This window comes from Pleurodeles waltl, chromosome 6 (genome assembly GCF_031143425.1).
Source record: "Pleurodeles waltl isolate 20211129_DDA chromosome 6, aPleWal1.hap1.20221129, whole genome shotgun sequence".
Classification (NCBI taxonomy): Eukaryota; Metazoa; Chordata; class Amphibia; order Caudata; family Salamandridae; genus Pleurodeles; species Pleurodeles waltl.
In genome coordinates this window covers 990,348,370-990,375,880 of record NC_090445.1, presented here as the reverse complement: position 1 = coordinate 990,375,880, position 27,511 = coordinate 990,348,370, and the positions used below count along the sequence as shown (strand labels likewise).

General features: G+C 47.0%; 1 protein-coding gene across 2 annotated transcripts in view; it reads right to left on the bottom strand.

Annotated features, from left to right (window-relative positions):
• PCGF5 (polycomb group ring finger 5) overlaps window positions 1-11,785 on the bottom strand; it is a 479,167-nt gene extending 467,382 nt beyond the window's left edge. The window contains exon 1 of one of the 2 annotated variants that reach the window (XM_069239871.1): window positions 11,605-11,785. The gene's annotated coding sequence lies outside the window, so the exon portion shown is untranslated. Of the gene's footprint in view, window positions 1-11,032; window positions 11,217-11,604 lie in introns of those variants that run through there. The other variant, XM_069239870.1, reaches the window with a different exon arrangement.
• Window positions 11,786-27,511: the final 15,726 nt, after the last annotated feature.

Below are 27,511 nucleotides of genomic sequence, written 5' to 3'. Positions count from 1 at the left end.
AAACGGTGAGAGGGCGGCCACTTGACGCTCACCCGAAGGTCCTGCAAGCATGCGCCCCATCCTGTGGGCGATGCATCCGTAGTTACAATCATTTGAGGAACTTGAGCCAAGAAACTGAGTCCTTTGGAAATGTTCTCAGGATTCGTCCACCAATCCAGAGAATGGACCATGCGCGGTGTTACGAGGATGGTATCCTCAAAGGAGCCTTGTGCTTGCATCCATTGCTTGTCCAGTTCTTCCTGAATTGGACGCATTCGGAGGCAGCAAAACAGAATGAGGCTGATACATGACGACATCAAGCCCAGCAAGGACTTGTACTGCCAAACTGAAAGACACCTTTTTCTTTGGATGCACCTTGCCAGCTGTATTAGCCTTGTCTGTCTGTCCGGTGCTGGATAGGCTTTGGCCTGTTGAGTGTCCAAGATGGCCCCTAGGAAGGCTAATCGAGAGGATGGCTGTAGGAACGATTTTTCCTTGTTGAGCGCAAGGCCTAATTCCTCGAAAAGGCGCAGAGTTGCTTTGACTGAACTTTCTGTTATCTGGACATCTGGAGCTTTTACCAACCAGTCGTTGACGTAGGGAAAAACCTGATGTTTGTTTCTCCTTAGATAGGCCGCCACTGGCGCTAGACATTTGGTAAAGATTTATGTGTTGAACGTAGGCCAAAGGGAAGGACCTCGAACGAGAAATGTTTGCCATTGACCGCAAACCTCAGGTGCTTTCTGTGGAGCGGATGAATGGAAATGTGAAAGTACGCGTCATGAAGGTCCAGAGAGGCCATGTAATCTGCTAACTGTGAAGGGCTGCTGGTGACTCCATAAAAACCCTCCTCATCCGAGTCATCTTCATCCAAGAGATGCGAGGGTAAAAGGCTGAAACCTTGCTAGGAGATGTAACTGAGGGTGTTAGGTGATACTTTTTCCCCCTCCTGTGAGCATCCTGGTCTCCTGATGACAACAGAGGCAATGAACATGGCCTCTGAACCTTTACTGCAGTCTTCATCATCGACGAGTGGTTTGCCGTCGACTGTGGTGGCGTCGACTGTGGTATCGTCGACGAGAGCATCGATGTATCGATCGTCGACGACAGTGGGAACGTCAACAGTAGAGACGTCGTTGATGGTTGGAGTGTCATCAACAGCTATTGCTCCGTCGTCGAAGCCATCATCGGTGGAAAAATCCACTCTAGAACCATGAAGGGAACCATGTTTTATAGGAGCAAGAGACCATACGGACTGTGGGTTAGTGACAGTAGCTGAGAACAGAGCACTAAAAATCCAGTCCCACATCAGAGCTACTTTTGCAGAAGGCACCAGACGTAGGTTTTTGACTCAGGGTTGAGGGAGACTGGGCAGCAAACATTTTCCTTGTTCCGTGGGCAGGATTTTATCTACACAAACTGCTGGCATGCTTCTAGAGAAGTGGTTGCCAAGTTCACAGGACTTCAAAGTGAGATCCCAGATGACATAGAAAGCCACAACAGATCTCTGTTGGAGACTGAACTTGAAGTATCTTTTCAGGGGAATCCATCTTGTTCCCCCAGTTCTGATGGTTCTCACTGAGATGCTAGCCTAACAGGATGGGGAGCCTGGTGGGGGGGGGGGGGGGAAATCAAATGATACAGTGCTCTTGGTTTCTAAAGGCGAATCAACATTCTTCAAATTGGAGGGCGTTTGAGGCAGTATGATATCCTTTGAGCTTCAGATCAGAGAGGATGCAGTCCTGATTTACACAGACAATATGACAGCTAAATACTATCTCAGCAAACAGGGAGGTACAAAGGCCACTTCACTGGCTGGGACAGCGTACAATATTTTTCATTGTGCTAAGCACTCTCCAGTGTCCCTCTCGGTGGTGCATATTCAGTGGTATGCAAGAAGGTGCCAGATACCTTGAGCAGAGAGATTCCCTCCTCTCTCAACTTCTGCCTCCATCACAAGATGTTCAGTCTCCTTTCTCTTTGCTAAGGTCTCCCAAGCACATCTTTTTACTTCAGCAGAGAAAGCCAAAGTCCCAAGGGTTGGCTCAAAAGAAAGGCATATGGTACAAAGGTACTGAAGGCAGAGGGGGAGTGCAGGTTAACTATTCTTCCATTTCCTCTTTTATTTCCCATCTTCAGACAAGAGTCTCTGATAAAACTCAATCTGACTGCATGGTCAGTGGAAGAAGAGGTATGAAACAGCAGCGTTTGTTAGAGGAGTTAGCTGTTACCCTACAGGGATCTAGACAACCCTCCACCCTCAGGTCCAATGGGAGACACTGGGGTTCATTTAGCCGTTGGTGTACCAGGAAGGGATGGGGTGACACTACTGTGGATTTGTTTCCTATTTTGGAGTTTCTGCACAAGTGAAACAATTTGGGGTTAAAAGTGGGAACACTGAAGGTCCAGGGGCAGCCTTGAGGCCTTTTAGGATTTTATGGAAAAACTCTAGTTTAAAATGGATTGATGTCTACCTTTAGGGCCATTGGAAAGTGTAGATCTCATGCATGTCACTCTCAAAACCCTTTTCTTGGTATGCCTTACCTCGGCAAGGTGAATGGAAGAATTGGGTGCCTTTTCCTACAAATTACCCTTTTTTATGGTATTCCAAGACAGAGTTGTGTTGAGGACCATTCCTTCTTTTTTGCCTAAGGTGGAGTCCGATTTTTCATAGGGAATGTCAGGGAAACTATTGCTAGCATTGTTGTTCTTCCTTCAGCAAAAACGATTCCCCTTTTCCTTGTACCCACGTTGTTTGCAGCAGCGTCCTCACTCCCGGTGGCTCTTGCGGAGGTTATTCTTACAACTAGCTTCTTCAGGTTTAACTGCCACTCAAGATGGTGGCTGCAAACTCTTGTGAGTTCAGCCCTCTAATGTTTCTACCTTAGTCTCGTGTTGAAGCTTCCCGCCATCTGTTTCTCTCTGGGAGAACTGCACTTCAACTGTCATCCTGAGGAGAATGAGCAGTGTTCCTGAGGCGCTTTGTTTCATAATGAATTCTTCCAGTTTTGAGTAAGTAATTATTTTTCTTGTTACGGTGTGCACACCAGCTACTTTTTCCCTTTTGAAGAAGCTGAATTTTTTCCTTATTACAACAATTGGCTATTCGCTTTCTGAGGAGAGTTTGTTTTGGCGTAACAGAACTTCAAGCAACTGCAGTACGGAATCATTTTGTATGATTTCCAGACTTGCATATATACATATATTCTAAAGAACTCTTTGCTTTGCAGACTTGTCAGTCTTAGAGACAAGCCTCGGTGCTCAGACTAATTCCTAGAGACTGTGATTGAGAAAAGTGAACCCTGAGAAGGAGTTTTTGTTTCCTATAAAATACATTAGTAGTTTGTATATGTGTAAACTTTTGAACTGTTATCCAGAGAACCTTGGAAACCTCTGACTCCTGGAGAAAAGAAGACATTAAGTTAACATTGTTCTCTTAGAAAAAGGCTAGTCTCGCAAAAGATCCAGGTTAGGAGAACAATGGAATTGGGTGAATGTGAATGGCTGAACAGTTGAATGCACATTAGGAATGTACTTATCTATGCTCTTTTCATCTGAATGCAGGTCCTTCCTTTAAAGAAATCCCAATAAGAAGAAAGGTGCAGGTTTTCAGAGACACACACTGAATATCCTATCTTCAACTGGGAAACACAGGCTGGAACTGGGTCTGGAGGCGGCCTCTTTTTTTCTATTCCCAATCCCCTTTCCCCCTGGCGGATGCAGGGTTCAGATAATCAGTTAAAGTCTGAGCATGCATCTGTTGGAGGGAATTGGGTAAAAGGCATCTGCTCCTGTGGAAGTTAGATTTAATGGGAACTCTCCTGACAGGGAACAGGAAGTGATACTGCCAGAGTTCTACTGTTGTCCAGAATCAAAGAAAGAGCGAAAACTGCAGGGCAGACGTCAGGAGAGCTATTCTGGCTTAGTTACAAGGAGTGGAGTCATTCATAAAGTCAGTACTTCTAAATTCTGGTCCCGCCACAAAAAAGGGAGAAAACTAACAACTTCTTCTTCAAGTAGATGGATCAGACTGCTCAAAGCACTGGCCTATTTGGCAGTGGGGCAGACTCCTCTACTAGGCGTACAAGGAAGATCTATCAGAAATATGTCTTTAACGATGGCACAATTGCAAGGAGCCACAATTCAGGATATATGTAGGGCTGAGACATGGGCATCTCTATCTACGTTCATTAAGCACTATAGGATGCCAGAGGAGATTCATCTGGATTCAGTGCTGGGGTATAAAGTGCTGCCCTCCGAAAGTAATAGAGTGTGTACATGTATTCTTTAATAAAAGCCCATTTCGTTTTGAGCATTCAACTTCAGTTGGCTGTTTTTTATTGCTTAGTATATCTCACTTGTTATGAACATAAGGCGAAGGAGGAACATAGGAGTAAGGCACTAATTACTTACCGGTGATTGTTTTATTCTGAGTCCTACTCCCTCATCTTTAATTCATAGCCCCTCCTGTCCTCAACAACTGAGTTGTTTTTCTTCTATGTTCTTACTTTTAACATTAAAAGGAGAGCTGAGGGGGGGGGGGAAAGGCTTATATTTATGTGGTAGTCTTGCGATTGGATTCTAGAGAAGCAGAGATAGGTTATGAAATAAAAGTGAGTGAGTAGGACTCGGGGTAATGAAATTACCCATAAGTAATTAGGGCATTACTCTACTTCAGAAGGCAGTGATTCTACCTGTCCCGTGGACAGAGACAAATAGGGGTTTGATGTGTTATTTTGTGCAGAAATTCAGAAGTACTTTGCCCTGTTTCAGGCCCCAAGACGGTTAATGTACGGGTAACAACTGCACATTTCACGGTGGACTGCTTTAAAAAAAAGATCATTCTTTGATTCAGCACACGGAACTGCAAGTGTCTGGAAATTTACAAAGCATTTCAGTAAGAAAATGCTACCATAGGTTTTTGAGGTTTGTTAAAAGAACCCCAATTTCAGTTTTCTGTATTTCCATTCGGCCTCAAATCTGACCTAGGGTATTTACCAGAGTCATAGATCTTCTGATGGGGCAGCTTCATGACAGGATATTAATGATGCATCCTTACTGTGACGATTGACAGCTATTTGTCATTCAGGGAATAGAAGCTGCTTCATATGAATCAAGTACTGTCTCTTAATACGATGGTCTCTTGATCAACTAGAAGCCTCAATTGGTAACTGCTCAGGTAGTGGAGTTGATTGGAGAACACATTTTGCACCAGTGAGGGTCTAGTGATGTTTCCAGAACACAAACTCAGAGTCTTCAACGTCATGTGCTGGCTCTATTTGGGTAGGAGACTCCCAGAGCCAAGTCATGGCTACATTTGTTGGAAGAAAATGCACCTAGAATGACAGTGGTTCTACAGGCCAAGTTTCACCATGGTTTGCCAGCACATCATTGTCCACTATCATGGAAACCAGCATCACAGAACCTCAGGAGCAGGAGTCTTTTCATACCATTCATCAGGGAGGATCTCACATGTTGGTTGGAAGAGTATCATCTCACGACAGGTGTATATTTGAATCTTTCTATCCCCAGGACTCTTACCACACATGCTGGTAGACAGGGTGTGTAAGGAAATGCCTCCTTGGCATGGTTACCCCCTGACTCTTTGCCTTTTGCTGATGCCAAGTTATGATTGAAAGTGTGCTGGGACCCTGCTAACCAGGCCCCAGCACCAGTGTTATTTCCCTAAACTGTACCTTTGCTCCCACAATTGGCACAGCCCTGGCACTCAGATAAGTCCCTTGTAAGTGGTACCCCTGGTACCAAGGGTCCTGATGCCAGGGAAGGTCTCTAAGGGCTGCAGCATGTTTTATGCCACCCTGGGGACCCCTCACTCAGCACATGCACACTGCCTCACAGCTTGTGTGTGCAGGTGGGGAGAAAATTACTAAGTCGACATGGCACTCCCATCAGAGTGCCATGCCAACCTCACACTGCCTGTGGCACAGTTAAGTCACCCCTCTAGCAGGCCTTACAGCCCTAAGGCAGGGAACATTATACCACAGGTGAGGGCATATGTGCATGGGCACTATGCCCCTACAGTGTCTAAGCAAAACCTTAGACATTGTAAGTGCAAGGTATCCATAAATAGTATATGGTCTGGGAGTTTGTCAAACACAAACTCCACAGTTCCATAATGGCTACACTGAAATCTGGGAAGTTTGGCATCAAACTTCTCAGCACAATAAAAGCACACTGATGGCAGTGTGGAATTTACTGTAAAATGCACCCAGAGGGCATCTTAGAGATGCCCCCCTGAATACCAGTCCAACTCCTAGTGCTAGGCTGACCAGTTTCTGCCAGCCTGCCACGACCAGACGAGTTTCTGGCCACATGGGGAAGAGTGCCTTTGTCACTCTGTGGCCAGGAACAAAGCCTGTACTGGGTGGAGGTGCTTCTCACCTCCTCCTGCAGGAACTGTAACACCTGGCGGTGAGCCTCAAACGCTCACCCTCTTTGTTACAGCGCCACATGGCATCCCAGTTAGTGGAGATGCCCGCCCCTCCGGCCACTGCCCCCACTTTTGGCGGCAAGGCTGGAGGAGATAATTAGAAAAACAAGGAGGAGTCACCCACCATTCAGGACAGCCCCTAAGGTGCCCTGAGCTGAGGTGACCCCTGCCTTTAGAAATCCTCCATCTTAGTTTTGGAGGATTCCCCCAATAGGATTAGGTATGTGCCCCCCTCCCTTCAGGGAGGAGGCTAAGAGGGTGTAGCCACCCTCCAGGACAGAAGCCAATGGCTACTGCCCTCCTGACCTAAACACACCCCTAAATTTAGTATGTAGGGGAACCCCAGAACCCAGGAAATCAGATCCATGCAACTTGAACCAAGAAGGACTGCTGACCTAAAACCCCTGCAGAGACGGAGATGACAACTGCTTTGGCCCCAGCCCTAGTCTCCTGACTCGAAGAAAACTGCAAGAGCGACGCATCCAACAGGGACCAGCGGCCTCTGGCGCCTCAGAGGACTGCCCTGAACTAAAGGACCAAGAAACTCCAGTGAGCAGCGGCTCTGATCAACAACAGCAACAACTTTGCAACTTTTAAAGACCTCACTCTTCCCGCCGAAAGTGTGAGACTTCACCCTCTGTACCCGACGCCCCCAGCTCGAGCTCCAGAGAACCAACACTACAGGGAGGACTCCCAGGCAACTGCGACCTCGTGAGCAGCCAGAGACGACCCCGCTGTGCCCCCACAGCGACGCACGCAGAGACTCCCCAGAGGCTCCCCCTGACCGCGGCTGCCTGTAACAAGGGAGTCGACGCCTGGACCAAGCACTGCACCCGCAGCCCCCAGGACCAGAAAGAACGAACCTCAGTGCAGAAGTGACTCCCAGGCGACCCTCTGCCTTGCCCAGTCGGTGGCTGGCACAAGAAGCCCCCCCTGTGCCCTGTCTGCACTGCAAGAGTGACCACTGGGTCCCTCCATTGAAACCTATACAAAACCCGACACCTGCTTTGCACACTGCACCCAGCTGCCCCTGTGCCTACTTGTGTCCCCTCCAGTGCTCTACAAACCCCCCCTCCGGTCTGCCCTCCGAGGACGCGGGTACTTACCTGCTGGCAGACTGGAACCGGAGCACCCCGGTTCTTCATAGGAGCCTATGGGGGTCATTCTGACCCCGGCGGGCGGCGGTTGCCGCCCGCCTGGCGGGAACCGCCATTTGACCGCTGGCGGCATTCCGACCTTCCCGCTGGGCCAGCGGGCGCTGTTGCAGGTGTGCGACGGGTGCAGTTACACCTGTCGCGCTTTTCACTGTCTGCTATGCAGACAGTGATAAGCAGGCTGAGGCCCTGTTAGGGGGCCCCTGCACTGCCCATGTCAGTGGCATGGGCAGTGCAGGGGCCCCCAGGGGCCCCAGGACACCCGTTCCCGCCAGCCTCTTCCTGGCAGTGTAAACCGCCAGAAACAGGCTGGCGGGAAGGGGGTCAGAATCCCCTGGGCAGCGCTGCTTGCCCAGCCGGGGGAAATCTGGCGGGAAACCGCCGGACCCGGTTTTCTGACCGCGGCTTTACCGCCGCGGTCAGAATGGGCAGGGAAGCACCGCCAGCCTGTTGGCGGTGCTTCCGTCATTCGCGGCCGTCGGAATGACCCCCTATGTGTTTTGGGCTCCTCTTTCACCTTTGCATCTGACCGGCCCCGAGCTGCTGGTGTGGTAACTTTGCCTTGAACCCCTAATGGTGGGCTGCCTATGCCCAGGAACTTAGACTTGTATGTGCCTTACTTACCTGACAAACTAACCATTACTTACATCCCCCAGGAACTGTTGATTATTTGCACTGTGTCAGCTTATTGCCATTTTTTACTAAAACTGTGTATGCTATTGCTCTAATTCAAAGTTCCTAACTTACCTGTGTGGAGTACCTTGCATTTTATGTATTTGCGTCAAACTTGAACTTGTGGTTCAAAAAATAAATTAAGAACTGGCTATTATCTCTCAGTGCAGTACATCCAGGCGTGTGGATGTGGAAGCAGTGTTTTTCCATCCTCTCTGGATTTCTGTCTGGACCCACTGATATTGAAAGTCATTTGCCAGAGATGGAGGGGGAAATGATGTATTGTTTTGCACTTCAGGATAATGACCTCACTTCCCAGTTCTGTGCCAAAGGCTTCAAGTTAGAAGGGGTTGTGCTGGGGGGGTGGGGGACACGGGGTTGATGCCCTGTATTGTCCCTAACCAGATGTTCATATTTATGCCTTCCTTCTTTAACACTCATTTTGAGGATTCTAACTTGGATCAAGAGTGAGGGATCTTATAGTTCCATCTTAGCCCCAATAATCTTGCTTTCCTCGCCTTTGTCAGTTAATGACACCTCTAGAACTGGTCTTTATGACTCACCTTTCACCTCACCACGTTCCTCGTGTCTTCAAAGATTATAGTTTTACTCCACTTGTAGACTGAGTGGGTTTGTTGTGATTTAGCTATATCAGTCTAAGCATTCGTATTTCCATTATTGGGCCTCTTTCCAGAAATACTGCCATTCTAAAGGGCTGGATGCTATGTGTGGGGAAGGAGAGAATATATTTTTGTTTCTTCTGGATAGTTCCCTTTTGGGGTTGATTTACTCCACCGTTAGTTGCCAGTGGGTAGTGACAAAGACACTCAGCAAGTCCTGTTGTGCAGTTGACAACTTTGAAAAACCCTTAAGAAGAAGGATAAAAACCTCAATCTCTTGTCCTCGCCAGGGGATTATGATTTCTAGTTAGGTCAGTCTCCTAATCTTGTAGGCATTACATCCCTTCTTTTGAACCTTCGGGTTTGATAGATTTAAAATGGTTTGACTTGAGTATGGAATTACAAATAGGTAAATAAGTTGCAAATTAAACCTTTTTTAGTAACACTCTACACACATCGATACACTTATCCCAGGCAATCTGTACCCTTTCCCGAGTTTGTGCCCCTCTCCACCTTCTCAGGGTAAAAGCTCTTATTCTCACAGCTTTCCCTGTCACTATGTTTTTCTCTGTGGTCCTTGGCTTAATGTACCTTAGGATTCTGTACCTGCACTTAGCACTCAAATAATCTTCCGTTTCTGCCTACAGCACTTCACTTTACTCTTCATGGGTTTTCTAGTCCTACCTCTTTTGCTCGAAGAAAACTACTTCGCCTTCCTCCTCCCCCCCAGGGAGGAAAGACGGGGGCATGGGTTTGTGGGGAGAAGGGTGGGCGGTTTCCTCCGGCACAGAACAAACTTATTACATATGCTTTGGGCACCTCCCTAGATTGTCCCTTGAACACTCTTATCCTTTTGTATATTGCCCCTGACTGTATCAAATCCATGTCTACTTAACGGCGGCCCTCTCTTCCTTAACTTTCTCTCTTTTTTAGTCCGGTTCTCTCGAGATTACCAATAGTACACTGTGCTCCCCTCTCTCTAGGTGACACAAAAACTTTTACTGCAAACACTGGCGCTATCAAGTCTCTGCTAATCTAAAAGCCACTGGCGCTATCAATCTCTGCTCATCTAAAAGGTTCCCTTTTACATTCACTGCTCCTGTCCAGTTACCACCTTGCTGCAGCGAGTGTTCCTGCTCTCCCAGAATGGCCTGGCACTCTATGACCCTCAACCATTCACTCATAGTGAACCTGACGCACTGAGTACCAATCCCAACTGTTTTGGCAACTCTCCGAACCTCCTGCAGTCGCAACAGGCACTACTGCTATATATCAACCACCTTGGTACTCTGCTCTTGTCCCTTAATTGACCCAGGCACAACGCTTTAAAGCCCAAGTTAACCCTAGCCGTACGTCCCATTTCCAGATATCCAACTGAACAGTTTGCTTTGTTCCCACTGGCAGTCGCTGCTCTTCCCAACATCTATGAAGAAGGTGAGAGAGAACTGGGGAGGAGGGTCTGTGGTATTCTGAGCTTTGGCTCACCTATCCCAGTTTCCTTTACACTCTCTGCTACCCCCTTCCATTTGACTGTCACTTTCGGTTGCTCTCTTAATTGACCCTCACGGTTTGATTAGCTATTCCCTGCTCCTTTAATTTGTCTCTGGCACTCTGAATTGCTCTTTTCTGTTTCTTTCCGTTGACTCGTGCACTCTCAACCAATTTTTCCACTTGCCCTTGGCATACTGAGTTACCCCTTCCGATTTCTAATTTCTGGCAGTTAAGCTTGGCACAAATAGTGCTCGTATACCATTACCGGTTGCCCTCTATGCTCCTGGCACAATCAGCCCTGGCGCATTGCGTCCCCTCCACAAACTGAGCCCGTACTTTGTGCACCTCCCCAGCTATGCCTGATATCGTGTGCTCCGCCCACAACTGCCCCTGCACTAGGTGTCCCATCTCTATTGTTTTTTTGCAATCTGTCCTCTTTCTGGCACCCTCTGCTCCGACACCCGTTGCCCGTGGCACTCGCTTTCCCCTCCTCCTAGCGGGAGGGCGGGTTCCTGTCACAGCTACGGGATAAAGTTCAGGGCAAAGTTAACATCCGGCAGGTGCGGGTGGCAGACTCTGTGGCATTACAGGGACTTCCTAGGTGGGGGAAAGGACCTGGATCTCTTGCTCTGAACGCGAGTACAACTCTCCCCTCCTTACAGTACCTGCCGCTCTGATCCCGTAGCTGCGATCAGCCCACCACTCTTCACAGCAGCTCGAGCGCGTGCATGTGGCAAAACAGACTCCCGTGCTCGCGCAAGCTGACAGCTCGCGCGCTGCCTTCCGTTTAAAGCCCAGCCCCAGCAGCACTCCGGGAAGAGAGCACGTCATCGCGCGCGCGTCGTTCCCGTTAGGCCGCGCGCTTTCCCCTTCCATTCTGAGAAGGTGTGACTGTCCTTTTTACGAGAAGCCGCGCTGAAAGCAAACCGTCAGTGCCAGAAGAAAGTGTGGCGTGTGTGGGCGCTTAGCCTATGGAGGGACGGGTGACAGGTGCTGCCGTAGAGGAGCACGCACGCCTTACACCCTCGTTGATATCTCAGCACCAATACAGAGGAGCTTGCCATTTGGGCTCGAGCTGTGACTACGCGCGCACCCTCAGCCAGAAAAGTGCTCCGCATTTAGTCGCGCAGCAGTATTTCAGTGGGATCCGCTTCAATGACGCACCTAACTTTTTTCGGGTTCATTCGGAAGCGACATAACAAAACACAGTAGATACAGCACACTTAAAAGCACGAACCTTAAAATGTGGTCTGATGCAGGGTATCCCGGATGTGTAAAAACTCGCAAGTACGCGACTTCGTAGTAGTACATGGACGTTTTTTTTTTTTTAACTGCGTAGGTAAAAATGTCAGTCGACCAGTACGTCCCGTATGTGGCCTACACGTCCCAGCATGCTTTTTCAAATCCAGTTCACGAGTGAAGGTGACAGAAGCAGCGTGTCGTATTTGTATTTGTTTTCTTTTTCGTGAGTAGGCAGATGTTGCCTCAGCAGAGCCACAGGCGTATGCCTCCTCAGCAAGCTTAAAAAATGCGTAATATAATCTCGGTTTCAGGTAAAGTGCACTAATGCTCTTTAGGCCAAGTGTGCGCTATATAAAAATAATAATAAAAAAATAACTGCAGTGTGGATCCTCACAAACCAGAATGAGCACAGGACGCTCCCGTGAAGATCACTAACAAGTTTTACTGAATGCTCATGAGTCGCAGTAGGATCCCCCACTGATTGTGCCATTCACCTTCCAGCTGTAACACCAAGTGTGGAAAAACGTCACCAAGATCACACATTTCGCTTCAGAATGGATACCTAACACAACATTTAGGTGAGCTTGGGTTGAAGCAGTGCCCAATAAATAAAAAGGCTATGCGCAAAAAGAATAACATAATCATAACAGTAAGGAAGGTTCAATGATAACGACTGCAAGAAAAGTTTCATGTAATATTGTAATGCAGTATACACAACATCAACACTTGAAAGGTTCAAGGGATTCATGCAAGATCAATTAATAAGATGTACTAACGACATGAGAATCCAAGAGAAATTATTACAAAAACAACTAGATGTACATGAGGCTACAGAGATAGCCAAATCTTTTAAAAATACAGCTAAATGCTTGAAAGAAATAAGGTCACAACCACTTTCTGAACAAATATAAAAAATTAGAGGAAAAAAATCAGATATGGAAGTGTACAATAAAAACCTAGTAATTCTGTAAGAAAACAGAAAAAGTTATCACGTTAAAGTGGTTCTGCTGTGGTAATAGCAATCACCTAGCCAGTTCTACTTTTGCCAAGCCAGAACAGCTTCTTGTCGCAAATGTAATAAAAAGGGCCATTTTGCATGCATGTGCAGAAATGATAAAGAGCTAGATGATAAAGCTTTTGAAGAGAATTAGTTAAGAAAATCATATTACAAGTAAAAGATGAACTACAAACCACAGAATACCAAGAATGCAAAATATATTCTGATGGTAACCCAGTCAATGTTTTTGCAGGCTCTTGCTCACATTTTACTCTAATAAATGTTTCTGAATTTGATAAGATAGCAAATATAAGCAACATACAAGAATCCTGACATTAAACCTAAAGGATGCAATAGAGATCCTATTCCCCTCAAAGGTATGTTCAAAAGTTGCATAACATTCAAAGACCGTTCCACAGTAGGTAAAGTATATGTAGTTAAAGAAGGATCTAATTTATTGGGTTGGCAACACCAGAAAGAACAAGGAATTAGTTGGACCCTAGCAACCCTGAACAGGTGATGGTAGTTGATCAATCTAGTACAAATAATCCAATCTACAACGAGTTTCCTGAAGTTTTCAGTGACAGTTTAGGTTTGTTAAAAAATTTCCAACATAAAATTAAATTAAAATCAGATGCCAAACCAATGGTATATAAAACCAGACCTTTACCACACTTAATGAAAAAAACATTGGAAAGGGAATTCAACAGATTAAAGGCTATAGGAATTGTTCAACCCATTCAGAGTTCTAAATAATTAGCTACCATCATGATTGCAAAGAAAAACAAAAGTAAGAAAATTAGACTGTGTAAGTTTAAGAGACTTAAATAAAAGTATTAAAATAGAAAGACACCCCCTGCCTTGAATTCATGAAATGTTGAGCACTATGGGAGAAGCAGTTTCCTTCTCAGTCCTTGATCTTTCCGATGCATACCATGAGGTAGAGTTACATCCAGAATCTAAATGTCTCACAGCATTCACCACTCCGATGGGTTCCTTCATGTTTATCAGGATGCCTTTTGGATTGGCGTCTGCCACCGCCATATTTCTGAAAATGATGCAGCACATTCTAAAGGGCATTCCTTAAACTCTGTGCTTTCAAGGCGATGTTCTGATATATGGAGCCACAATCGAAGAACATGATGAACTTCTAAGAGGTGTCCTTAATAGGTTCTGGGAGGCAGGACTAGCATTAATGAAAAGTGCGAAAAAGGTGTGAGTATTGTTGAGTATTTGGGGCACACCATTTCCAAAGATGGCTTCACACCCACATTGTATTGAACAGAAGCTGTCAAGAAAGCAAGTACTCCTACAAACAAAGCTGAACTTAAATCATTTTGAGGAGTAGCAACATGTATGGCTAAACATTTCAAGAACTTTTCAGAACTTAATTACAATTTAAGAGATTTACTAAAAAAAAACATGCTCCATACAAATGGTCTGATGAGCATCAAATCTCCTTTGAAAAAGTAAAACATGCCATTATGTCAGCACATACCTATGCAATTTTGATCACAGTCGTAAAACTATCCTTACAATGGATGCCAGCAAAAAAGGCTTAGGTGCCACTTTTTCTCAAATTATACATGGCATGGAAAGAATTGTAGCCTTTGCTTCTAGGGCCCTGAGTAAATCAGAATCAAACTGTTCATCTGTTGAAAGAGAAGCCCTAGCATGCTCCTGGGCCATTAAACATTTCAAGTTCTTTTTATTGGGAATACAGTTTGATATTCACACAGAACACAAACTCCTTACTTGTTCTCAAACAAGGGTTCACACTATAGCACTCCATGAATTGCCAGATAGATCTTAGGACTAGAGAGCTTCTGTTTCAATATAGATTGTGTACCTGGTAATCAAAACACAGCTGCTGGTTTCTCATCAAGGATTCATTTAGATGTAAAAGAAGACTTTGAAACATCAGAGTATTCACTTATGGTGATAAACTCTTCTGCTATTAGTAATGAGGAATGAAATGCAGCAAATTCAGAGACAGAATCTTTGACCTTGCCCATAAAGTCCATTTGGGCAGGAGCATAACAAAGTCACAGATAACTGGGCGGTATTGGTTCCCTGACATGGATTCTGTGGTAGAGATAAAGGTCAAGGATTGCTCCTTATGTGCAACTAGCGACAAGTCTAAAATTGTCCATAAAGTTCCCATCTCACCAATATCCATTCCTGACAAACCCTGGAAAAACTGACCCTGGACAAAATAGGTCCTATTAACCGTTTAGGGGTAGTAAAATGCTTTGCATTTGTACTAGTGGATTACCATTCACATTGGGTGATTGTGAGAATGGTTGACCAGAGAACAACAGAATCCTTTATAAAATATTTAAAAGACACATTCTGTACGGAAGGAATCCCAGCTACCCTTATTTCAGATAATGAGGTTCAATTAACATCAGATTCTATGGAAGATTTCTGATTATATCTTAACATAACTAACTGCAAAACTGATTTGTACTGCCATGTAGTAGGCTGGCCTGGTTTGTAGTGGGTAACTTGGGTACTTACACCTTATACCAGGCCCAGTTATCCATTATTAGTTAAATGTAGTAGTGTTCTAGCAGCTTAGGCTGATAGAGGTAGCTATAGCAGAGCAGCTTAGGGTGAAGTAGGAGACATGCAAAGCTCATGCAATACCACTTATAGTTACACAGTACTTATACACAAGTAAAGACAACACTCAGTGTTACCAAAAATAAAGGTATTTATTTTGGTGACACAGTACCAAAATATCTTAGAGACAATACTCCTTCTGGAGGTAAGTATTATACACAATATACACACTAGACACCAAAATTAGACAAGGTGGTAGTCATAGAACAATGCAAACAATACGAAATGCTATAGCTTGCAATGGGAGAAAATAGGTCTAGGGGCAACACAAACCATATACTAAGAAAGTGGAATGCAAATCACAAATTCCCCCCTAGACAAGTGCAGTGGGCGCAGAATCGCTGGGAGAGTTAGAATACAGTAAAGGTAAGTAAATTACCCCATCCCAGAGCCCAGAAAAGCAGGAGTAAAGTACTGAAAGTTTCCTTAGGAGACACTACACCTCGTGATTGGGATTTTGCAGCAGCCAACCAAGTCTGCAAAAAACAACTGCTGGATTCCTGGACCTAAAGACCTGCAAAGGAAGGGGACCAAGTCCAAAAGTCGAAAGAAGTTCCAGGAAGGACAGGAGCCCCTGCCAACCCAGAAGGGGGTGCAAAAGAAGAGCCCACGGTTAGTCGAAAACTGCAGAAATGCACCCAAGTAAGATGCCAGCGGGTTCCTGTGTGATGCAAAGGATGTGCCACAACGTGAAGATCGTTGCAGACGTGATTTCGTGTTGGAAGTCGCCAACAAGCCTTGGCTATGTCAAAAGTTTGTTTTCGTCAAAATGGCGCTGGATAGACCAGGAGGTATCTGGGGGCCTCAACTCTGTGTGAGGAAGAAGAGGGGGCTCTCAGCACTTTAGAGAGCCCTCAGGATGCCAGCCAGCACCCCTGGAGTTCCCAGGACACGGGTACAAAGGAGGTGCAAAACTCGGTTGATGCAGCACAACAAAGGAAGGTCCCACGCTGCTGGAGAGCAACTCAGCGAGTTGAGCGTCACAGGATAGAATGCTGGGGACCCGGGCCAGGTTGTGCACGAAGAAATTTAGCAAATAGTGCACAGAGGCCTCAGGAGGTGAAGAAGACGCAGTACACAGGGGACCGTCGCTCTCTGGGAAGGCAAGGCGTTACCTCCTCCAAATTGTGTCAGCAGGACCTCAGGACAGTCTATGTCGATGATGTCCACACTCTGTGTCCTTAGGAGCACGCTTGTCGCTGTGAGAGGAGTCCAGGGGTACCAGTTGTTGTCTTGAAAGGTGCCTGCTGGAGCAGGGGAGGGACTCCGTCACCCCACAGGAGATTTCTTCAGTCCTTCTGGTGCAGGATAAAGACAGGGAGTCCTCAGAGCGTGCACACCGTGGAAACTGTTACAGTTGCTGACTTGGAGCTGAGGTTGCTGAAGAAAAGTATCTATTGTAGATACTTTGTTGCAGTTACAGCGTTTCTTGGAGCAGGCTGCTGTTGATCCGAGGTCAGAGGTTGCTAAAGTTGTTGCAGAGGATTCCTGAAGGAAACTTGCAAGCATAATCTGTAGAGAACCCATAGGAGAGATCCTAAATAGCCCTGAGAGGGGGATTGGCTACCTTATCAGGTATGGACCTATCAGGAGGGGTCTCTGACGTCACCTGCTGGCACTGGCCACTCAGAGCCCCCCAGAGTGCCCCCACACCTTGCAAAGCAAGATGGCTGAAGTCTTGGACACACTGGAGGAGCTCTGGGCACCACCCTTAGGGTGCTGATGGACAGGGGAGTGGTCACTTCCCTTTCCTTTGTCCAGTTTCGTGCCAGAGCAGGGGAGAAGGGGCCCCTGAACCGGTATAGACTGGCTTATGGAAGGAGGGCACCACCTGTGCCCTTCAAAGCATTTCCAGAGGCTGGGGAGGCTACCCCTCCCCAGCCTGTAACACCTATTTCCAAAGGGAGAGGGTGTAACACCCTGCTCTCAGAGGAAATGCTTTGTTCTTCCTTCCTGGGACTTGGCTGCCCAGACCCCAGGAGGGCAGAACCTTGTCTGTGAGGTGGCAGCAGCTGTAGCCGCAGTGCAAACCTCAGACAGCTGGTTTGGCAGTACTGGGGGTCCATGGTGGAGCCCTCAGGATGCATGGAATTGGCTCCCCAATACCAGATTTGTAATGGGGGGGGGGCAATTCCATGATCTTAGACATGTTACTTGGCCATATTCGGAGTTACCATTGTGAAGCTACATATAGGTATTGACCTATATGGAGTGCACTGGTGTAATGGCGTCCCCGCATTCACAAAGTCCGGGGAAATGGCCCTCAACTATGTGGGGGCACCTTTGCTAGTGCAAGGGTGCCCTCACTCTTAGTAACTTTGCACCTAACGTTCAGCAAGTGAAAGTTAGACATATAGGTGACTTATAAGTTACTTAAGTGCAGTGAAAATGGCTGTGAAATAATGTGTGCGTTATTTCACACAGATTGCAATAGCAGTCCTGTGCAAGGGTTTGTCTGAGCTCCCTATGGGTGGCAAAAGAAATGCTGCAGCCCACATGGATCTCCTGGAACCCCAATGCCCTGGGTACCTAGTTGCATATACTAGGGACTTATAAGGGGGGGTCCAGTGTGCCAATTGAAATTGGTAAATTAAGTCACTAGCCTACAGTGACACATTTAAAAGCAGAGAGAACATAAGCACTGAGGTTCTGATTAGCAGAGCCTCAGTGACACTGTTAAGCACTACACAGACACACACATTAGGCCATTAACTATGAGCTCTGGGGTCCTGACCAGCAGGATCCCAGTCAATCAATCAATCAATCAATCAAGGCATTTATAGAGCGCACTACTCACCCGTGAGGGTGTCAAGGCGCTGGGGGGGGTTACTGCTGCTCAAAGAGCCAAGTCTTGAGGCGCTTCCTGAAGGTGAGGTGGTCCTGGGTAGTTCTTAGGTGAACGGGGAGGGAGTTCCATGTTTTGGCTGCCAGGTAGGAGAAGGATTTACCTCCAGTGGTGGTTCTGCGGATACGAGGGATGGTGTCGAGGGCACGGCTGGCTGGGCGAAGCTGACGGGTGGGTGTGTAGAACGAGAGGCGTCTGTTGAGGTATTCGGGGCCCCTGTTGTGTAGGGCTTTGTGTGCGTGGGTGAGGAGCCTGAAAGTGATCCTTTTGTTGACGGGGAGCCAGTGCAGGTGTTTCAGGTGGGCAGATATGTGACGCGGTATGTCGAGGATGAGGCGTGCAGAGGAGTTCTGTATGCGTTGAAGACGTTTCTGTAGCTTTGCGGTGGTTCCTGCGTATAGGGTGTTTCCGTAGTCCGGGCGGCTTGTGACGAGGGCGTGGGTAACAGTTTTTCTAGTTTTGGCGGGAATCCATCAGAAGATTTTTCGGAGCATGCGAAGGGTGTGGAAGCAAGAAGACGAGACGGCGTTGACTTGCTTGGTCATAGTGAGGAGGGGGTCCAGGATGAATCTGAGGTTGCGTGCGTGGTCTGTTGGGGTTGGTGCGGTGCCCAGAGCCGTGGGCCACCAGGAGTCATTCCAGGCGGACGGGGAGTGTCCGAGGATGAGGACCTCCGTCTTGTCTGAATTCAGCTTCAGGCGGCTGAGCTTCATCCATTCTGCGACGTCTTTCATTCCATCCTGTAGGTTGGTTTTGGCGGTGGTTGGGTCTTTGGTGAGGGAGAGTATCAGCTGGGTGTCGTCTGCGTAGGAGATGATGTTGATGTTGTGTTTGCGAGCGATGTTGGCGAGGGGGCTCATGTAGATATTGAAGAGGGTGGGGCTGAGCGAAGAGCCTTATGGAACGCCGCAGATGATCTCGGTGGCTTCCGAGCGGAAGGGCGGGAGGTAGACTCTTTGGGTTCGGTCCGAGAGGAACGAGATGATCAAGTCCAGGGCCTGTCCTTAGACTCCAGTGGAGCGGAGGTGAGTTATTAGGGTGCGATGGCACACGGTGTCAAATGCAGCCGAGAGGTCCAGGAGGATGAGGGCGGTTGTTTCTCCGTAGTCCATCAGGGTTCTGATGTCGTCGGTGACTGCGATGAGGGCGGTTTCCGTGCTGTGGTTGGCACGAAAACCAGATTGGGAGGGGTCGAGCAGGTTGTTATCTTCAAGAAAGTTGGTCAGTGAGACAGTCAAAAACATACTGACATACAGGTAAAAAAAATGGGGGTTACATGCCAAGGAAGATAGTACTTTCGTACACAACTCCCCCAAACGAGGGACAATAAAGCTAACCTTGCCCAGATGAGTCTTCATTGTCGAAATGGAAATATCTGGAGAGTCCATCTGCATTGGAGTGGGTACTCCCAGGTCTATGTTCCACTGTATAGTCCATTCCCTGTAGGGAAATGGACCACCTCAACAATTTAGGGTTTTTACCTTTCATTTGTTTAAGCCATAATAGAGGTTTGTGGTCTGTCTGAACAATGAAGTGAGTCCCAAACAAGTAGGGTCTCAGCTTCTTCAGTGCCCAGACCACAGCAAAGGCCTCCCTCTCTGTGGCAGACCAACGCTTTTCTCTAGAGGTCAACCTCCTGCTAATGAAAGCAACAGGTTGATCCTGACCCTCTGAGTTAAGTTGTGACAGTACAGCCCCTACCCCTAATTCAGAAGCATCTGTTTGAACAATTAATCTTTTGGAGTAGTTTGGGCTCTTTAAGGCAGGTGCAGAGCACATTGCCTGTTTAAGCTCCTCAAAAGCTTTTTGACAGGTAGCTGTCCACAGTACCTTTTTGGGCATTTTCTTACTGGTGAGATCATTAAGAGGTGCTGCAATGGAGCCATAGTTCTTAATGTACCTCCTGTAATACCAAGTGAGACCTAATAAGGCTCTGACCTTGGTCTGATTTGTAGGGGGAGCCCAGTCCATGATGGTCAGAATCTTCCCCTGGAGTGGTGCAATCTGTTCCCCACCTACCAGGTAGCCCAGATAAACCACTTTCCCCTGCCCATTCTGGCACTTTGAAGCCTTGAAAATTAGGCTTGCCTTTTGTAGGGCCTCTAAAACTTTCCAGAGGTGGACCAGGTGTTCATCCCAGGTGGAGCTAAAGACAGCAATATTGTCTAAATATGCTGCACTAAAAGCTTCCAAACCTTGTAGGACTGTATTCACCAGCCTCTGAAAAGTGGCACGTGCATTTTTCAATCCAAAGGGCATCACTGTGAAGTGATAATGCCCTCCTATGGTAGAAAATGCAGTTTTTGCTTTAGCATCTTCTGACATCTTGATCTGACAATACCCTGCAGTCAAGTCAAAAGTGCTTAGATACTTGGCAGATGCCAGTGTATCTATTAGCTTATCTGCCCTGGGTATAGGGAGAGCATCTGTTTTTGTTACTGTATTGAGACCCCTATAGTCCACACAAAACCACATTTCTCTCTTTTCTTCTTTGCTACGTGGTTTGGGGACAAGCACCACTGGGCTGGCCCAGGGGCTATCAGAAGGCTCAATAACTCCAAGGTCTAACATTTTCTGAACCTCTGCTTTTATGCAATCTCTGGCATGGTCAGGTTGCCTGTCAATTTTACTTTTGACAGGTAAACTGTCTCCAGTGTCAATTGTATGTTCACACCAAGTAGTTGTACCAAGTGTGAGGGAGAAGAGTTCAGAAAATTGATCAAGGAGATTTTTACAGTCTTCCTTCTGCTCAGCAGTAAGGCAGTCTGCCAGAACTACTCCCGCCACTAAACCATCAGTTTCTGTGGTGGAGAACAGATCAGAGAGAGGGTCACTCTCTTCTTCCAGTCCCTCATCTGTAGCCATGAGCAGGGTTAAGTCAGCCCTGTCATAATAAGGCTTTAGGCGATTGACATGAAACACCTTAAGGGGGCTTCTGGCAATGCACAGGTCCACCAGTTAGGTGACCTCACCTTTCTTCCCTATAATTAGATGGGGTCCACTCCATTTGTCCTGGAGTGCTCTTGGGGCCACAGGCTCCAATACCCACACCTTCTGTCCTGTGCGGTACTCTGTCAGGACAGCCTTCTGGTCAAACCATTGCTTTTAGAGCTCTTGGCTGGCCTGAAGGTTTTTGCTGGCCTTTTTCATGTACTCAGCGATTCTACTTCTCAGGCCAAGTACATAGTCCACTATGTCTTGTTTTGGGGCTTTTAAAGGTTGTTCCCAACCCTCCTTAACAAGAGGAAGGGGATCCCAAACAGGGTGACCAAATAGGAGTCAAAGGGGCTGTATCCCACTCCTTTTGGGGGTACCTCCCTGTAGGCGAAAAGGAGGCCTGATAATAGGACATCCCATCTCCTTCTGAGTTTTTCAGAGAGTCCAATAATCATACCTTTGAGAGTTTTATTAAACCTTTCAACCAGTCCATTAGTCTGTGGATGATAAGGGGTGGTGAACTTGTATGTAACACCACACTCCTTCCACATTGCTTTTAGGAATGCAGACATTAAGTGTGAGAAAGTAGCCTCTTTCTAGCCTTGTTACCCCCACTTTTGGCCTGTTTGTGAGTGTATGTCAGGGTGTTTTCACTGTCTCACTGGGATCCTGCTAGCCAGGGCCCAGTGCTCATAGTGAAAACCCTATGTTTTCAGTATGTTTGTTATGTGTCACTGGGACCCTGCTAGTCAGGACCCCAGTGCTCATAAGTTTGTGGCCTATATGTATGTGTTCCCTGTGTGGTGCCTAACTGTCTCACTGAGGCTCTGCTAATCAGAACCTCAGTGGTTATGCTCTCTCATTTCTTTCCAAATTGTCACTAACAGGCTAGTGACCATTTTTACCAATTTACATTGGCTTACTGGAACACCCTTATAATTCCCTAGTATATGGTACTGAGGTACCCAGGGTATTGGGGTTCCAGGAGATCCCTATGGGCTGCAGCATTTCTTTTGCCACCCATAGGGAGCTCTGACAATTCTTACACAGGCCTGCCACTGCAGCTTGAGTGAAATAATGTCCACGTTATTTCACAGCCATTTTACACTGCACTTAAGTAACTTATAAGTCACCTATATGTCTAACCTTTACCTGGTAAAGGTTAGGTGCAAAGTTACTTAGTGTGAGGGCACCCTGGCACTAGCCAAGGTGCCCCCACATTGTTCAGAGCCAATTCCCTGAACTTTGTGAGTGCGGGGACACCATTACACGCGTGCACTACATATAGGTCACTACCTATATGTAGCTTCACAATGGTAACTCCGAATATGGCCATGTAACATGTCTATGATCATGGAATTGCCCCCTCTATGCCATCCTGGCATTGTTGGTACAATTCCATGATCCCAGTGGTCTGTAGCACAGACCCTGGTACTGCCAAACTGCCCTTCCTGGGGTTTCACTGCAGCTGCTGCCAACCCCTCAGACAGGCATCTGCCCTCCTGGGGTCCAGCCAGGCCTGGCCCAGGATGGCAGAACAAAGAACTTCCTCTGAGAGAGGGTGTGACACCCTCTCCCTTTGGAAAATGGTGTGAAGGCAGGGGAGGAGTAGCCTCCCCCAGCCTCTGGAAATGCTTTGTTGGGCACAGAGGTGCCCAATTCTGCATAAGCCAGTCTACACCGGTTCAGGGACCCCTTAGCCCCTGCTCTGGCACGAAACTGGACAAAGGAAAGGGGAGTGACCACTCCCCTGACCTGCACCTCCCCTGGGAGGTGTCCAGAGCTCCTCCAGTGTGCTCCAGACCTCTGCCATCTTGGAAACAGAGGTGCTGCTGGCACACTGGACTGCTCTGAGTGGCCAGTGCCACCAGGTGACGTCAGAGACTCCTGCTGATAGGCTCCTTCAGGTGTTAGTAGCCTATCCTCTCTCCTAGGTAGCCAAACCCTCTTTTCTGGCTATTTAGGGTCTCTGTCTCTGGGGAAACTTCAGATAACGAATGCAAGAGCTCATCCGAGTTCCTCTGCATCTCTCTCTTCACCTTCTGCCAAGGAATCGACTGCTGACCGCGCTGGAAGCCTGCAAAACTGCAACATAGTAGCAAAGACGACTACTGCAACTCTGTAACGCTAATCCTGCCGCCTTCTCGACTGTTTTCCTGCTTGTGCATGCTGTGGGGGTAGTCTGCCTCCTCTCTGCACCAGAAGCTCCGAAGAAATCTCCCGTGGGTCGACGGAATCTTCCCCCTGCAACCGCAGGCACCAAAAAGCTGCATTACCGGTCCCTTGGGTCTCCTCTCAGCATGACGAGCGAGGTCCCTCGAATCCAGCGACTCTGTCCAAGTGACCCCCACAGTCCAGTGACTCTTCAGTCCAAGTTTGGTGGAGGTAAGTCCTTGCCTCACCTCGCTGGGCTGCATTGCTGGGAACCGCGACTTTTGCAGCTACTACGGCCCCTGTGCACTTCCGGTGGAAATCCTTTGTGCACAGCCAAGCCTGGGTCCACGGCACTCTAACCTGCAATGCACGACTTTCTAAGTTGGTCTCCGGCGACGTGGGACTCCTTTGTGCGACTTCGGGTGAGCACTGTTTCACGCATCGTCGTAGTGCCTGTTTCTGCCACTTCTCCGGGAGCTACCTGCTGTTGAGAGGGCTCCTTGTCTTGCTTGATGTCCCCTCTCTCTCCTGGTCCAATTTGCGACCTCCTGGTCCCTCCAGGGCCACAGCAGCGTCCAAAAACGCTAACCGCACGATTTGCAGCTAGCAAGGCTTGTTGGCGTTCTTTCGGCGGGAAAACACTTCTGCACGACTCTCCACGGCGAGAGGGATCCGTCCACCAAAGGGGAAGTCTCTAGCCCTTTTCGTTCCTGCAGAAACCTCAGCTTCTTCTGTCCAGTAGAAGCTTCTTTGCACCCGCAGCTGGCATTTCCTGGGCATTTGCCCATCTCCGACTTGCTTGTGACTTTTGGACTTGGTCCCCTTGTTCCACAGGTACCCTAGATTGGAAATCCACAGTTGTTGCATTGTTGGTTTGTGTCTTTCCTGCATTATTCCTCTAACACGACTTCTTTGTCCTTAGGGGAACTTTAGTGCACTTTGCACTCACTTTTCAGGGTCTTGGGGAGGGTTATTTTTCTAACTCTCACTATTTTCTAATAGTCCCAGCGACCCTCTACAAGGTCACATAGGTTTGGGGTCCATTCGTGATTCGCATTCCACTTTTGGAGTATATGGTTTGTGTTGCCCCTATCCCTATGTTTCCCCATTGCATCCTATTGTAACTATACATTGTTTGCACTGTTTTCTAAGACTATACTGCATATTTTTGCTATTGTGTATATATATCTTGTGTATATTTCCTATCCTCTCACTGAGGGTACACTCTAAGATACTTTGGCATATTGTCATAAAAATAAAGTACCTTTATTTTTAGTATAACTGTGTATTGTGTTTTCTTATGATATTGTGCATATGACACTAAGTGGTACTGTAGTAGCTTCACACGTCTCCTAGTTCAGCCTAAGCTGCTCTGCTAAGCTACCATTATCTATCAGCCTAAGCTGCTAGACACCCTATACACTAATAAGGGATAACTGGGCCTGGTGCAAGGTGCAAGTACCCCTTGGTACTCACTACAAGCCAGTCCAGCCTCCTACATTGGTTGTGCAGTGGTGGGATAAGTGCTTTGAGACTACTTACCACTCTTGTCATTGTACTTTTCATAAGAGAAAAATATACAAAACAAGGTCAGTGTATATACACATAGCCAAAAAGTTTTGCATTTCCTCTTTTCACTCTTTTCTAAGTGCTGAAAAGTACTTCTAACTTTCTAAAAAGTTCTAAAAAGTTTTAAAAGTTTTTTTCTCTGTCTTTCTAAAAGCTCTGACAAACTTTTTATCTTTTACTATCACTTTAACTCTCTCTAAAAATGTCTGGCACAGGCCAAAATGTTGATCTGTCCAAACTTGCATATGACAACCTTAGCTGGAAAAGAGCAAGGAGTCTCTGTATAGAGAGAGGTTTGAGTGTAGGGAAGAATCCTTCCTTGGAACTGTTACTTAACATGCTTAGAGAACAGGATAAGGCCATAGGTGCCTCATCTGTTGAAAAAGTACCTAATAGTTCCCAATCTGATTCAGGGACTCCCCCAGGAAAAGATTCAGGAAAGAAACTTCCTAGCCTGCCCCTTACTAGACAATCTAGCATAGTTGGTCCAGAGGTGGAGTCACTTCATCCAGATGATGTGCTCTCACATTACACTGTCAGCCAAGCTGTTAGGGTGGCTTCTGTAAGGGACAGGTCTCCTTCTGTTCATTCCCATCATACCTCTGTTTCTAGGAATGTCCCTCCCACCAACCCTGATGACAGAATGTTAGAGAGGGAACTCAATAAGTTGAGGGTGGAACAAACCAGACTGAAGCTTAAAAAGCAACAGCTGGATTTGGATAGACAGTCTTTTGAATTAGAGAAGGAAAGACAGAAGTTGGGTTTAGATACCCATGGTGGCAGCAGCAGTATTCCCCATAGTCATCCTGCAAAAGAGCATGATTCCAGGAATCTGCATAAGATAGTTCCCCCTTATAAGGAGGGGGATGACATTAACAAGTGGTTTGCTGCACTTGAGAGGGCCTGTGTTGTACAGGATGTCCCTCAAAGGCAGTGGGCTGCTATCCTATGGCTATCATTTAGTGGAAAGGGTAGGGATAGACTCCTTACTGTGAAAGAAAGTGATGCCAATAATTTTACAGTTCTTAAGAATGCACTCCTGGATGGTTATGGCTTAACCACTGAACAATACAGGATAAAGTTCAGAGAGACCAAAAAGGAGTCTTCACAAGACTGGGTTGATTTCATTGACCATTCAGTGAAGGCCTTGGAGGGGTGGTTACATGGCAGTAAAGTTACTGATTATGAAAGCCTGTATAACACAATCCTGAGAGAGCATATACTTAATAATTGTGTGTCTGATTTGTTGCACCAGTACCTGGTAGACTCTGATCTGACCTCTCCCCAAGAATTGGGAAAGAAGGCAGACAAATGGGTCAGAACAAGGGTGAACAGAAAAGTTCATACAGGGGGTGACAAAGATGGCAATAAGAAGAAAGATGGTGAAAAATCTCAAGATAAGCATGGGGATAAGGGTAAAACCAAAGATCCCACTTCAAATTTTAAACACTCTTCAGAGGGTGGGGATAAAACAAATTCTTCCTCTTCTTCTCAACCCACACACATTAAAAAGCCTTGGTGCTTTGTGTGTAAAAACAGAGGCCATAGGCCAGGGGATAAGTCCTGTCCAGGTAAACCCCCTGAGCCTACCACCACTAATACATCAAGCTCTAGTGCCCCTAGCAGTAGTATTACTAGTGGTGGGACTGCTGGCAACAGTCAAGTTAAGGGTGTAGTTGGGTTCACTTTTGGGTCCATAGTAGAAACTGGGGTAGTCAGTCCCAAGACAGTTTCTGTCACACCTAGTGGCATTGGCCTTGCCACACTGGCTGCTTGTCCCCTTACAATGGATAAGTACAGGCAGACAGTTTCAATAAATGGTGTTGAGGCCTTGGCCTACAGGGACACAGGTGCCAGTATCACTTTGGTGACTGAAAACATAGTGCACCCTGATCAACACATCATTGGACAACAGTATAAGATTATTGATGTCCATAACTCCACTAAGTTTCTTCCCTTAGCTATAATTCAGTTTAGTTGGGGTGGAGTTACTGGCCCTAAGCAGGTGGTGGTATCACCTAGCTTACCTGTAGACTGTCTCTTAGGTAATGACCTAGAGGCCTCAGGTTGGGCTGATGTAGAGTTTTATGCCCATGCAGCCATGCTGGGCATCCCTGAGGAATTGTTCCCTCTCATTTCTACTGAAATGAAAAAGCAAAGGAGAGAAGGCCTGAAAACTCAGGATCCCTCTCCATCAACAGGTAAAAAGGGTATCACAGTATCCCCTAACCACCCTACCATTCAGGATACCATTCCTGTGGTGGGAGAAACCTCTCCTGGGGTGGCACCTGTTCCAAGGGAATCATCAGTTGGCAAAACTGTACTCCCTGAGGTGGAAGTACCTCTCTGTGGGATAACTAACATTGGTGAGGAAAAGAGCACCATTTTAGTTAACATGGAGCATCCCTCCAACCCTCCCAGAGAAACTTTAGTGCAGAAACTCTGCACTGCCTCACAACACTTAGGACAGCATCCCTGCCCTAGTGTGGAGCTCATAGGACAGCATCCCTGCCCTGCTCCAACTCAAGAGAAACAGCATCCCTGTTCTCTCTTCCAGCCATATGGACAAAGTTTTTGCCCAGCTATGGCTTTTCTGAGACAGCATCCCTGTCTGGCATTTCCATCACTACAAATAGGTTCAGTGGACAATTCCCACTGCTCTAACCTAAAACTTACTGATAGAACCTCTGAAAATACATCTTCACATTGTTGCTTAGCTAAAAAACTTCAAACAGGGTGGTTTACATCCCCACAGGGAAGTAACCATATAGTGGA